We start from the raw sequence: 13,560 nt of genomic DNA, 5'->3' as shown, positions 1-13,560 counted from the left end.
TCAAGTTTTGATGGTCACCAGCTGACCAAACATCTTTATAACTTGCATACTAGGTAAATCAATTATAATATACTAGTTTAGGATAAACCGTTGCATGTGCATCACTTTTGTTTGAGTTCACTGTGGTAACATCCACATACCACTAAACTAATGCAGCTCATTTGAATATAATGTTAGGAATGTGATTAATAATAAACTAATAATTACTTAAAACATAAACCTAAGGCCAAGAAAGAAATTTAAAACTCTGAAATATAAAAAAGTGCAACAATCCACACAAACCTAATAAAGTTCATTTATTTACTATCAAATTTTTTTTGCCTGGAAACTCAAATATAATGTAATCAATGTAATTTTTAAATGCAGTACAGACCACAGTCTGAAGTCTGTACTGAATTCACTGCAGATTTTTATAGTTTAGTGTTTAATATTGGATCAAATCTGACAAGTGGTGAATACATGAGGATAATCAGTCTAGTCCTGGCATTTTAGGAAAGTCAGCATACAAACTAACTAATGAACAAAGTTATGCTTTCTCCAAATAACATCAAATACTATTGTTGCATACCAGTCCATTAAAAATGACCCATGTTATAGATTTTTATCAGGCAGTCACATATATTCTGTTGTAAAAGAAACAAAATACCACCCAAAATAAAATATCTTAAAGTAACTCAAGCAATAAGTCAAACATCTTGGATGAATTGAGTTCTAAAAATAGAATATATAATGAAAGACAGAAGATTTTCAGCATTGCAAATGCAGGAAAGCCAACAAGCATCAGGAGAGAGATATGATGTGATCAGGCTGTGAAGTAGAGGTCTTCTCGGGCAAAAAGAAATGTAACCAATGACCCAAATCACTTTTTATCCAAAACCGAGATGCATAAATAATAATAATTTAAAAAAACGACAAACCCGAAAAAATTTGACCTGAGACCAACCTGACCCAATGGCATTTTTTTTAACCCGACTGGACCCGAATGTAAACGGCACCGAGGTGTGTGCAGTCTGCAGCCCTGCACGCACCAGTCAGACAGAAAGAAACCCTGGTGGGCTCGCATCCAATTTGGCCTGCTGCTCCTTTTTTTCATTTGTTGTCTGACGACGACAACAAGGTAATCGCTAAAATGTGCATTCAAAATAGATTAACAGGTCTGTCTCAACGAAAATTACCCTACCACACACGATGTCGCACTCGCAAGCGCTCTTGGCAAACAGAGGAGGGGTTGGAAAAGAACTAGATGCGAGACAGTTTGGGTCTTCTCGGGTCATTCGGCAAAAACACATTCATTTTAAATTACACGATGGCGCTAATATTATACCCGAGTAACCCGACCCGTGTCCGAGGCACACATGAAACTTATGTGGACCTGTGAAGTGGACCCATGAGACTTCTACCGTGAAGAGCACTATAGCAATTATCTGTCCTACTATTACAGCTCAGTAGATTATTTACTTAAACTATTAATGTCTGCATAACTACAGAAGCCTGGAGACTGAATAAAAACACTGAAGTGACAACAAATGGACAAATCATTTCTGGGCAGTAAGCACTTCCTTACCAACAGGCTCAGTTCCATGACCTAAAGAGCTGCCTATGAAGGCATCACATGCACACTATGCCACCACAAACAAGTTGTTTAGACAGGAAGGTTAATTGCATATATACCTCAAAGAAAAGGCACAGAATGCTTTGTGAAAAACATTAAGGGAGATGTGGATGAGACAGAGAGTTAAGATGCAGAATGTAGCTGCTGATGTAGACAGTAAAAGACAGCTCACTAGTGTTTTGAACTGTTGTGTGTCTGTTTGTATGGTTCATTATCAATTATGACTGTGAAGAAGTCTGTTTACTCGATGACAGATTGACTCATGAATCTCTGGCGAGTGTCCTACTCTCTAACAATGACCCGTGTGAATGCTTCTGTGAATGTTGGCTTTGGCAAAGCTGTGCTCGTTTAAAAGATGTTTTTAAATAGACCACACACAACTCCTGAAAACGTACATAGCCAATGGATTTTACAATGTAATAAGACGTCTTCCCTATGGGTCAACTATACCTTTAAACTTAACAGGCCCATTAATAATGTTCGACCCAGTTCACCCACACATGCTCTCAAGAATATCAGATGCTGTAGATATTGAAGTCAAAATTTTAGATATACTCTATAAATTTATTAGATGGGATGTGAATATACTGATGACTATACAGCAATGAAACAAACATATAGCTGAAGCAGCAATAAAAAGGCAAAACAATCTATGCTGTAAATACAGATTTGTGTCATAATATGTCTTGTAAAAAAAGAGATTAATAATTAATTAGTTATTAATTCGTACAAAAATTCATGCATTTTAATATGTTAGATATTGCCCATATGATGTTGAGGCTAGGGGCAGCGTTTCGATATTGTTTTTTTATGATAATCCCAGCAAACACAGAACATTCCCCTAACGTTAGTTTTTGGTTATCATTTGGGCATTTTTATGGGAACCAAATAATAACGTTCTGGTAACGTTCAAATAATGAATGAATGAGTTTAAGTGTGTATAGTATGAGTGTGTATTACATGTTTACAAAATCCCAAAGTAAACGATAACGCGAGTTAACGTCTCCAACGTAAATCTCTTTTCTTGGACTACAACAAACACATGGATTGTAGGCAACAGTTCACTTCCTGGGACAGAGAGAAGACCGATGTTATCATAATTCCTTCCAATTGGACTCACAGCCTGTAAGTTAACTTAGCATTGCATTGTGACCGAATTTCAAACATGGTAAGGAGCGTCACATTTCCAGCTGATGTCAGAGGTATTCAGGCCAATCACAACGTACAGATTAGTTGGCCAATCAGGGACACATAGCTTTTCAAAGTCGAGCGTTTCAGAAAGAGAGAGAAATCTGGAACTACAAAAATTTACGGTATGTGGAAAATAATGTGTTTTTTTAACCATAAACCTCGCGAACACATTGTATTATACCAAATACACAAAAATGCATTGTAACTTTGCAACTTTTTCAGAATTATTGCAATTTTCACAGTAGCATAATACATGCTCTTTAATAATAATATATCTCCATGGATGTACAGTTTAGTAATACATGCAGGTGGTGTTGTGATTTTATTTGTATGCAGTCAACAAAAAGCAAACATTCTCAAAATATGAGTAAAATGGGAAATTCCCCCTTGTTCAACACTCTGCTGGATTTTATTAAATAAAATATGTGGAAGTGTTTTAAATGAACCCCAATAAAACTGTGTGTGTGTGTTTCCGGGAACTGTGAATTTAGCCCTCTCCCCTGAGTAAAATGTTTACACCATCTGGCAGTCTATTAAGATGTTTTGCCTTATGGATTGAGTCACATGACGATGTTTCGAATGTGAGTGTGAATATTTCCTGCTGTTCTCCATTGTGAGAATGTGTTAGAAATCATGCGAGTCTGTGTGCAGCACCTGTTTTTTGTCCCTCTTTCCCGTGTGCTGTCACAGGTGTTCAGCAATGAATTGTGGGCCGTATGACCAGACTCAGTTCGGGCCTTAGTTCACATAAACAGCTTTAAGTGTCATTATGAAAGCGAAGGGCCTTTTATTGATTCAGCTGAGGCTCTGAAATGTGTTTGGCCCGCTGGGTTGGGTCGACATTGTTACTGGTTTTTATCAAGGTTTGGGTACACGAGGCACACAAAGTCAAAGACCTACAGAGACCCACAGTATTCGTCTCAGCATCGCATGAGATGTTTAACGAGCTTAACCTGCTTAGATTAGAAAAAAAATAAAGTTTCCTCAGAATCACAAGGAATGAGAGGAAACGCCTCAAACTGTTTCTGTGTAATCTTACCCCGTTTCTCCTGGTCTCCCCCCAAATTTTTATCTTTCAAAGAATCTCTTACAAAAATAGAACGGGAAGTTCATAAACAAACCAGTGTGCTCTATTCCTGTTCATACAAACAATTTGCTGTCCTATAAGCGAGAATGTCTAATATGTGTAATATTACATATTAATGGATCTCAATATAGACATTTTTGCTGTAAAGTTAAAGATTGGTTCATATAAAAACTGTTGTTGCTGCCTATTGATGAATAATAGGGCTGGGCAAAAAAATCGATTTTTTCGATTAGTCGTTTTTTAAAATGTGGTCAATTCAGAATCGATTCTCAAAGAGCAGAATCGATTTTTTCTTTCATATTTATTTCTGCAAACATTGAACAAAAGATTTACGTTAATCGAATTACTAGTCTTCTTCACTAGATGTCACCTTCTTTTTTGCCTTGCGCGATGTTACCAAGGAGCGAGAGGCGAGCCTTTCATTCATTCATGGTTTCAGGTGCTTCATCGATTTTATTAATTTCCCACTTGTAACCTGCTGTTCACTGTTCTTTCTATTAATATAGTATTTGTATTAAATCTATATTCATTGAGTTGAATCAAGAATCGAGTATAAACACCGGCCCGAGAACCAGAATCGAAAATTGAATCGAGAATCGAAATCGAATCTGTGTGATAGCTTGTGAATCGAAATCGAATCGATCTGGAAAATCTGAATCGATACCCAGCCCTAATGAATAATGCATTAAATTAGAGGGAATAAATAAATATTGTGTCCAAGCACTGTCTGCAGAAACACAACAGTTAATTTGTTTAAATAACTAAAGGACTCAGAACAATGCACTGCAAAAAATGACTTTCTTACTTAGTTTCTTACTTAAAACAAGCAAAAATATCTGCCAATGGGGTGAAAAACAAAATCTAAAAATAAGTTTTCTTTTTCCGTAAACACTTAAGTGAAGCAAAATTTTCTCACCACATTGGCAGATAAATTAGCTTGTTTTTAAGCTCAAATTCACTTCAATTGTATAGTTTTTGTCTAAAAACTAGACTTATTTTCTTAGGACATTTTGCTCATCAAGAAAATGCATCTTGATTTAAGAATTTTAAGATATTTATACTAAAAAAAGACAAAAATACTAGGTAAAAAAGTCAAGAAAAATGTTCTTAGTATTTTTGTTTTGTTTTCAGTAAAAATATCTAAAAATTCTTAAATTAAGATGCTTTTTCTTGATGTGCAAAACGACCCAAGAAAGTATGTTTTTAGACCAAAAATGTCAAATTTAAGTGATTTTGTGCATAAATAAAGAAAAAAATCTGCCAACGGGGTGAGAAAATTTTGAATATTTCTTACAATTTCTTGAATTTTCTTGAATGATATTTTTGGTTTTAAAACTAAACTTATTTTCTTGGGTCATTTTGCTCATCAAGAAAAAGCATCTTAATTTAAGAATTTTTTGATATTTTTGATGAAAACAAGACAAAAATACTAAGAATTTTTTTCTTGAAAATAATTTTTTTGCAGTGTGTACAGTCAAAGAGCCCAGGATTTCTAGTTATATCATGCAAAAAATACTTAGTATTTTTGTCTTGTTTTTAATACAAATATCTAAAAATTCTTAAATCAAGATTCTTGATGAGAAAAATTACCTAAGAAAATAAGTCCAATTTTAATACAAAAATACCAAATGTATGTGAACTTGTGCTTAAAACAAGCAAAAATAAAAAAAATAAAAAAATTGCCAATGGAGTAAGCTAATTTTTCTTGAATGAAGTTTTTAAGATTTTTTTGCATATCCCATTGGCAGATTTTTTTGCTTGTTGTATGCACAAATTCACTTAAATTGTATATATATTTTTTGTCTTAAAACTAGACTTATTTTGTTAGGTAATTTTGCTCATCAAGAAAATACATCTTGACTTAAATGGACACTTCACTCATTACATAAAGCTTTGTATAGTTAGAACCCCAGACATGTTTTTGAATGGTCGTGCATCATTTCCTCAGTTGCCGCTGAGACAGGAGAAATACAGATTTCAGTCTTGAACTTCCTTCTTTCAATGTTGTAAAAATCATCATTTTGCATCATTGAAAGAAGGAAGTCCAATATCTTTGTTGAGGGGGTGAGACTACAAACACCCCTTTTCTCGGTCAAATAGGCACCAAATTCAAAATGTACGTTACATTTCGACTACAACTATGACACACTTTCAATAAAGATTAATGTTTCTACGGGTGAAATGCTCCTTTAAGTCTTTTATATATTTGTACTTAAAACAAGACAAAAATACTAAGTAAGAAAGCCATTTTTTGCTTTGCAACCACAAATTTGTTTTGATGAACATCCTCCAAACTTCTGCAAAGACGGTCCTCGGTTTTTAGCTGCTTGGACGTCCAAACAAATCAAACAGAAACCTACGCTATAAATTTCATATGAAATTATTAGTCGTTTATAAACTTAGACAGATCGGTGGAACAGTGCCCTTCTCTTCCATGATGGTAACCATGATCAAAAAGCACACGGCTGGATGCAGTGAGATCTGTCATTAGCATGGATGACAAACACATTTCTAAATGTCATAATGGACACCAGGACATCTGGAATAAAAAGCCTTAACCTCCAGGATATATTTTGATAGTAATGGTAACCAATTCATTCTAGCATCAGGGAATCACTTCAAACGTGCTTTTATAAATCCACGAGGAAGTGATGTCAGGATGTTTAGTATTCAGTGGCACACAGTATGTCCATTTTTAATTTTAACTACTTGTTTTTTAATCAATCATCTTCACGTTTATTTACATTGATCTACACCCTGTTCCAAATTTCCCCAGTTAGATGCACGGCATGAAAGCAAAGCTATTTATCATCGGCCAAAACATGTCACGATGGAAAAGTTTACAACAAAGTTTCTATTAGAAGGACCGAGCCTTAACCGTAACTCATCAAAGATGTGCTTTCAGCTTCTTAGAAAGGATACGGCCTGTGGTTCGTCCAACAAAAGGAAATGTACTATCACATTCAAAACAACTCTCTCTCCCGATCTGAGTTAATAAGCACTTAAAAATAACACTCCGACCTCACACACACCCTGGTCCGGGGCTTGGGAAAATCCCATGCCTTTTATTTTGGAAGAGAAAGGCACATTAGAAAGGTCAAAAACAAATCCAGCCAACCAGAACACTTCATTAGGCTGCTCGACGGAAATCAGGCAGACAGACGGTGACCGAGACGGAGTCGGGTCATCTATCACAGATGTTCAAAAACTATTACAAACTCACTACATATGATAACTATCACTAACAGATTTTCTAACATGGTTGTATCGAAGGGCTCAGGAGTTTGATGAGTTACCTCGCAGCTCTGTGTCACAGACAGAGAATGGGATTATGGGTGGAGGGATTGAAAACAGGCCAGCTCAGTTTCAATGAATTTCGACATACTGTGTGAGGTGTTGTCCGTCACTTTGAGCGTGGTTGAGATTGGCATCTTCCTCAACTGATGAATCATGTTTATTTTTCTATTACTGATGACATCTTAATAAAAGAAAACAAGCATATATCTTGAACCCACCTGAGACACAGGCCTGTTTTTACGCAAAAAAAGAGAAATCATCAGACATAAGTAACAGACAGTAGAAGGTAAGAAGACTCAAATCAACAGCACATTCCACCTGTTTACATTCACCTGTGTTGTCATTTGATTTCACAAGTTCTTCCAGATATTCTACTTTCGTTAATAAATATGATGTGTCGAGTAAAATCTCTGTATAAAGATCACGTGAAGCTAATCTCCTGTGATCTCATATGTTCATTTCTTTCCACATTTTCTGTAATTGTTTAGATCTCTCTATTAAGAGCAGTGGTTGATTCAGAGGCATCATGCCTATTGAAACTGAGGGGGAACGTGCAGTGTTCGAATCATGTCGAAGCTAATGGGGGTCCCCTAGCTAAGCCACCCCCATGCCAACCCCCTAGTCATTATAGGGTCACTGTAATTTCACAAGTAATGTATGATCCTGGATCAGCAATCATCTGATCCTGGTTTTAATCAAAGAAACCCCAAATTACCCTTAACTCAAATCCTAAAAATTTTTACCCCTCAAATTAGTGTAATACGTGTAAGCATTTACAAATAGAAAAGAACAGAGTTACAGATAAAGTAAGATCTAATAGGAGAAAGAAAAAGAATCTTCATCATTATATAAATTTAATATTATTCATCTTTTTAAAGCTACAGCCGTGATTTACCTTTTCTCTCTGTTGTTTAATTAATATAATGATACCAACATAAGCAAATTTTCTGAGGTGACTCGACAGACACACACATCTGATATCTTTTTGAACTGTTTGCACTCATTTTCAGACATAACTGTCTGTTTTTATGAGAATACGTGCCAAGACAGGTATTTCGAGATAATGTTGTGGGTTTTTTGAAACGCGTGTCACTGTGCATGTGTTTATAAGTGTGCATCCATTTGAATATGTACAGTTATGTTGTGCAACATCAGTAACCTGATAATCCACTGTCTAAGTTGTAATATGCCTGCATTGGAAATGATTTACTTACAGATGTAGTAGTGCTATAGAAAAACAAAAGAGCCATTGGTAATGATATCCACACTACTTGTTCTGAGTTATTGACTAATTTATTGAAAGTGGCATGATCAAAAAAATAGCAGTGTGAAGTTTAATTAAAAAATGAGTTAATTCTGTAAAAAAACAGATCCTTTTCGTAATTTATTAAAGGTGCAGTGTGTAAATTTTAGCGGCATCTAGTGGTGAGGTTGCGAATTGCAACCAACGGCTCAGTCCACTGCTCACCCCTCGCTTTTGAAATGCATAGAGAAGCTACGGTAGCCACCACCGGACAAACATGTCATCGTCGGAGACAACTTAGTAAAAAAAGTCTGTTAAGGGGTTCTGTAGAAACATGGCGTCACAAAATGGCAACTTCCATGTAAGAGGACCCTCGATGTATGTAGATAAAAACGTCTCATCCTAAGATAATAAACATAATGTTTCATTATGAAAGGTCTTTATACACCCATGATAAAACAGCTTTAAGAAAAAGGGGAAGCAAATGTTTCACCGATTGTTTTAAAATATATATATGCTGCTCAATTTCTAATTAAAATGGACCGTTCCATCATCGCTCAGAGAAACAACGCAATTTGATTATAAAGTTGATTTAAAAAGGGAAAATGTATAAAGAAATGCAGCAAATTTTATGATGATCAGCTAAAATTATCTCAAATGTTTTGAAATGGCAAAAAAACGCTTAGGTTACTCACGTAACCCCGGTTCCCTGAAATAACGGGAACGAGCATTGCATCAGTTTGCTGACGCTATGGGGGGAAATTCCTGTTTACTTCGCGATTGAAGCCTATTGGTTAACGTCTGTAGAAAATACAGACCAATGACGTTTGAGCCCGTGCGAGGGCGTGGCACACGTCCTCATATAAGCCCGGAGTCATACGTCAAGAGCTCATTATTATTCGACTGAAGCGCACAGCCAAATAACACTCACTGCGTACACGTTTGTAGCACGGCCAACGACGCAATGCTCGTTCCCGTTATTTCAGGGAACCAGGGTTACGTGAGTAACCTAAGCGTTCCCTTTCAATACGGTTCACTTCGCATTGCGTCAGTTTGCTGATGCTAGGGGGGAACGTAATCCCATCCCGCCGTGCATACACAACGGACTGAGGTGCCCTCACCGGAGAGACACTGCATGTGGCCCTATACTCAGCGTGTACATAGCTCTAGCGAGCGTCAGTGTAAGCACCATATATGAGACTGTAATACACATACAGTGAAGTTTCAAAATGCACAATGATGCATATTAAACAGAGCACGATACGGCGGGTTCCCTGAGCGCGCCGCGAGCTGTGCCTGGTTTATTAATAAATAGCCCTGAAGGTGAGCTCGCAGCGCACCATGAAGGCATACAGAAATGCAGTCGCGTAAATATTAAGCCGATAAGACCTGTGCTTGTAAGGCAGGGACATCCAGGCTATAAAATCTGACAAACGTAGACGGCGAGGACCAGCCGGTCGCATTACAAATGTCAAAGATAGAAATCCCGGTAGACCAAGCCCATGATGAAGCCATACTTCGCGTGGAGTGGGCTTTTAAACCAACTGGACTATGTTCATTCAGGGAGGCATAAGCCAAAGCAATGGCTTTGACGATCCATTTAGATAGCCTCTGTTTAGTGAGCGGCATACCTAAAGAGTGGTGCGCGAAGCTTACGAACAGCTGATCTGACTTGGGGTATGAGGCAGAGCGGTCCGTGTATATTCTTAATGCTCTGACGGGCCAGAGCATGTTCGGGGTTTGTTCGCCATCCGCCAGCGGGAGGGCGAGAAGTGAAACCACCTGAACTCTAAATGGCGTGGTCAAAACCTTAGGAATGTATCCTGCTTTCGGTCTAAGGATTACTTTGCTATCGTTAGGACCGAATTCCAGACTCTACGGGTCAATTGAAAACGCGTGTAGATTTCCCACTCGCTTAACCGATGCCAACGCCAGGAGGAGAGCGGTTTTAAACGAGAGAGCGCGCAGGTCAGCCTGCTCGAGGGGCTCAAAAGGGGGACCGCGCAGCGCTTTCAGGACCATGGACAAATCCCAAGACGGGACCGTGTTAGGTCGCGGTGGGTTTAGTCTGCGAGCGCCTCTGAGGAATTTAATGATAAGATCATGTTTCCCCACGGTGTGACCGGTGATAAGGGCGTGATTCGCCGTTATCGCCGCCACATATACTTTAAGCGTCAAGGGCGTGCGACCGCTGTCCAACATTTCCTGTAGAAAGGAGAGAATATGCTCCACTTCACAGGTGTTTGGGTTCAGGTTTTTCGTCATGCACCAGTCAGAATAAATAGACCACTTTGAGCGTAAGGGCGCCTGGTAGATGAGGCCCTAGCTTCAGTTAGAGTATTTAACACATGTCCTGAAAGGCGAGATGGTTGCCGTTCAGAGACCAAACGTGTAGATTCCATAGCTCCGGCTGTGGATGCCATATCGCCCCTCCCGCCTGAGAAAGGAGGTCCTTTCTCAGCGGTACTGGCCATGGTGCTGATGCTTTCAGCTGCCACAGGTCAGGGAAGCAATGGTTGATTGTGCCAAAACGGGGCGATCAGAATTATCGCGCATTTCGTCTCTCTTATCCTCTGAAGGACCTGTGGTAACAGAGCCACCGGAGGAAAAGCATATAGAAGACACGCCGGCCATGTTTGCGACAGGGCATCGTGGTGTTTCGAGAAGAAGATCGGGCAATGCGCGTTCTCGTCTGATGCAAACAGATCGATCTTCGCTCGGCCAAAGACGGTCCATATTTCCTCGACCGTCTGAGGATGCAGCCTCCATTCTCCCGGCGGCGGACCGTTGCGCGAGAGAATGTCTGCACCCGTATTGGCTACACCCGGTACGTGAGTCGCTTTCAACGAACGTACGTTCACGTGAGCCCATAATAAAAGCCGTTTCGCCAGCCTGGATAGGGAGCGAGATCTCAGCCCGCCTTGGTGGATTATAAATGAGACCACCGTCATACTGTCCGACTGTACTAGAACGTGCTGATGTTGGAGTTTCGGTCGAAAGAGTCGTAGCATCTTGAGGTGGTTGATATGTAGCTGAGACAACTGGTTGTTCCACGTACTGAAGGCGGGTTCGCCGTCGCAGTGCACGCCCCAACACATCGCAGACGCATCCGTGGTCACCACTTTCCTCCTGCTCACGGAGCCGAGCTCCGTGCCCGAGAGGAAAAGGTGAGGGGATGTTCATATCCAAAGCGCTTTCACGCAGCTGTACGTGATTTTGATTAATAAGCGGCCCGACAACCAAGCACTGGGCGGAACTTTCGCTTTCAACCAAAACTGAAGCGGTCTCATGAACAGCATTCCCAACGGTATTAGTGGGGATGCTGCTGCCGTCAGACCCAGCATTTTTAGGAATCGTTTTAGAGGGAGATGTGAACCCGCTCTGAACGATGCAGCCTCGCGTCTGAACGTGAGCGCGCGTTCCGGTGTAAGCCATGCTCGCGTCTTTATCGAGTCGAGTGGTGTAGAGAACGCCGCGAAACCGGGGTGGTCTCCGAGCGAAATGAAGTGAATAACCGTTTTGGATCATGTTTAGAATACAGCCAAGTATGCCGGGGGTGGATTGCCAAACGTGAAGTTTGACGGCGAGCGTCGATATGCTTATGGACGGTGAGCCGTGTGTGTGTGTGTGTACAGAGGAGGAAATTTGCTCTTTTTGTGAAAAGGTAAAAATTTGTTTAGCGAGGGTGTGTCCAGCGCCCGAGGGGACTGAAACACGCAGAACTTTCGAGGGCGGGCCGGCCGGAGCGGGACCAGAGCCTCTTTTCCTCCTCAGACTCTTCAGGGAGGCAGTGCCGGCGCCAGGTCCAGCGTGATCCTAGGACGGGGACCGCGGAGTCGAGGTGGACCAGCCGGTCGTGCAGGATGCTGGTGCTTAACCTCCGGCGGCGGTTTTGGGCGGCCGGTCTCAGTCGCTGAGGCAGACCGTTTGGGTAAGAAATGCCGCATAGCCTGCAACGATTTCTGTGCCTCAGTGAAGTGCTGGGTAAACCCCTCCACAGCAGAGCTGAAGAGCCCTGACGACGGCGACACGGGCGAGTCAAGAAGGGCAACCCGATCCGTGTCCTTGATCTCTGTCAAGTTCAGCCACAGATGTCTCTCCAGAACAACCAGGCTAGCCATGGCTCTTCCCGCATCCTGAGTGGCGACTTTAGTAGCGCGGAGGGCCAAGTGAGTCGCGCTGCGCAGGTCTTTAAAGGTTGACGGGTTAGGCCCCTCATCCATATCACGGAGAAGTTTCGCCTGGTATACTTGTAGCACTGTCATCATGTGGAGAGCAGATGCAGCGTGTCCGTCGGCGGCGTAAGATTTCGACGCCAAGGTTGATGTCAGACGGCAGGGCTTCGAAGGTATCATCTTTGCCCTCCATCCGCCGGCCGAGGACGGGCAGAGGTGGGCAGCAACAGACTCCTCGAGCAGCGGCAGCTTGGTGTAGCCGTGTTCGTCGGCGCTGTCCACTACGGAGAGGACGTGGGAGACGGCGCTTTGGACTCGGGTGGAGTGAGGAGCGCGCCAGGACTTAGTGAGCTCCTGGTGAACCTCCAGGAAGAACGGCGCCTGCCGCTGGCGGGATGGTTGACAGCGCCCGGGCTGCAGGAACCACTCATCAAGACGGCTGGGTTGAGGCTCTGACGGCGGCCACCACTGAATGTTGAGCTCCGCTTTAGCTTGTGTCAGGATGCGGATGAGCTCAGAGTCGTGAGGACGCGACTCAGTGGGATCTTCAGCGGCGGCGGCGTGGGCGTCGTCATCCGAAGTTGCCCAATCCTCTAACTCCTCAGAGGATGACATCATCTCCACGGTGTCACCGGACCCAAAGTAAACCACGCCGCTAGCACTCGGCAGGGGGCGTAGGTCCTCATGGACAAAGGTGACAGGATTACGGCGGGGAGACGTAGCACGCGGGGGATGAGCCAGTGTGGACTCAGTCTTGAGGCGCCTCTCGACTTCACGACTCCGCTGCTGTTTAGGCGGGAGAGCACGGGAAGCCTTCCTCTTGAAGACATCGAGGCGGGAGCGCAGCACCGCGATAGGAAGGAGCTCGCAGTGGGCGCAGCCCGCCTCGGTGAGCACGGACTCGGCGTGGGCAGGACCCAGACAGAGGACGCACTCGGTGTGGAGGTCTTCCACA

General features: G+C 41.8%; 1 protein-coding gene across 2 annotated transcripts in view; it reads right to left on the bottom strand.

The window, feature by feature from the left end:
* Nucleotides 1-13,560, bottom strand: part of bicc1b (BicC family RNA binding protein 1b) — a 112,221-nt gene that overhangs the window by 66,186 nt on the left and 32,475 nt on the right. The gene's annotated exons all lie outside the window — the stretch shown is intronic.

Source organism: Paramisgurnus dabryanus, chromosome 1 (genome assembly GCF_030506205.2).
Source record: "Paramisgurnus dabryanus chromosome 1, PD_genome_1.1, whole genome shotgun sequence".
Classification (NCBI taxonomy): Eukaryota; Metazoa; Chordata; class Actinopteri; order Cypriniformes; family Cobitidae; genus Paramisgurnus; species Paramisgurnus dabryanus.
The sequence above is the reverse complement of the archived record's forward strand: the minus strand, read 5'-3'. Positions and strand labels throughout refer to the sequence as shown.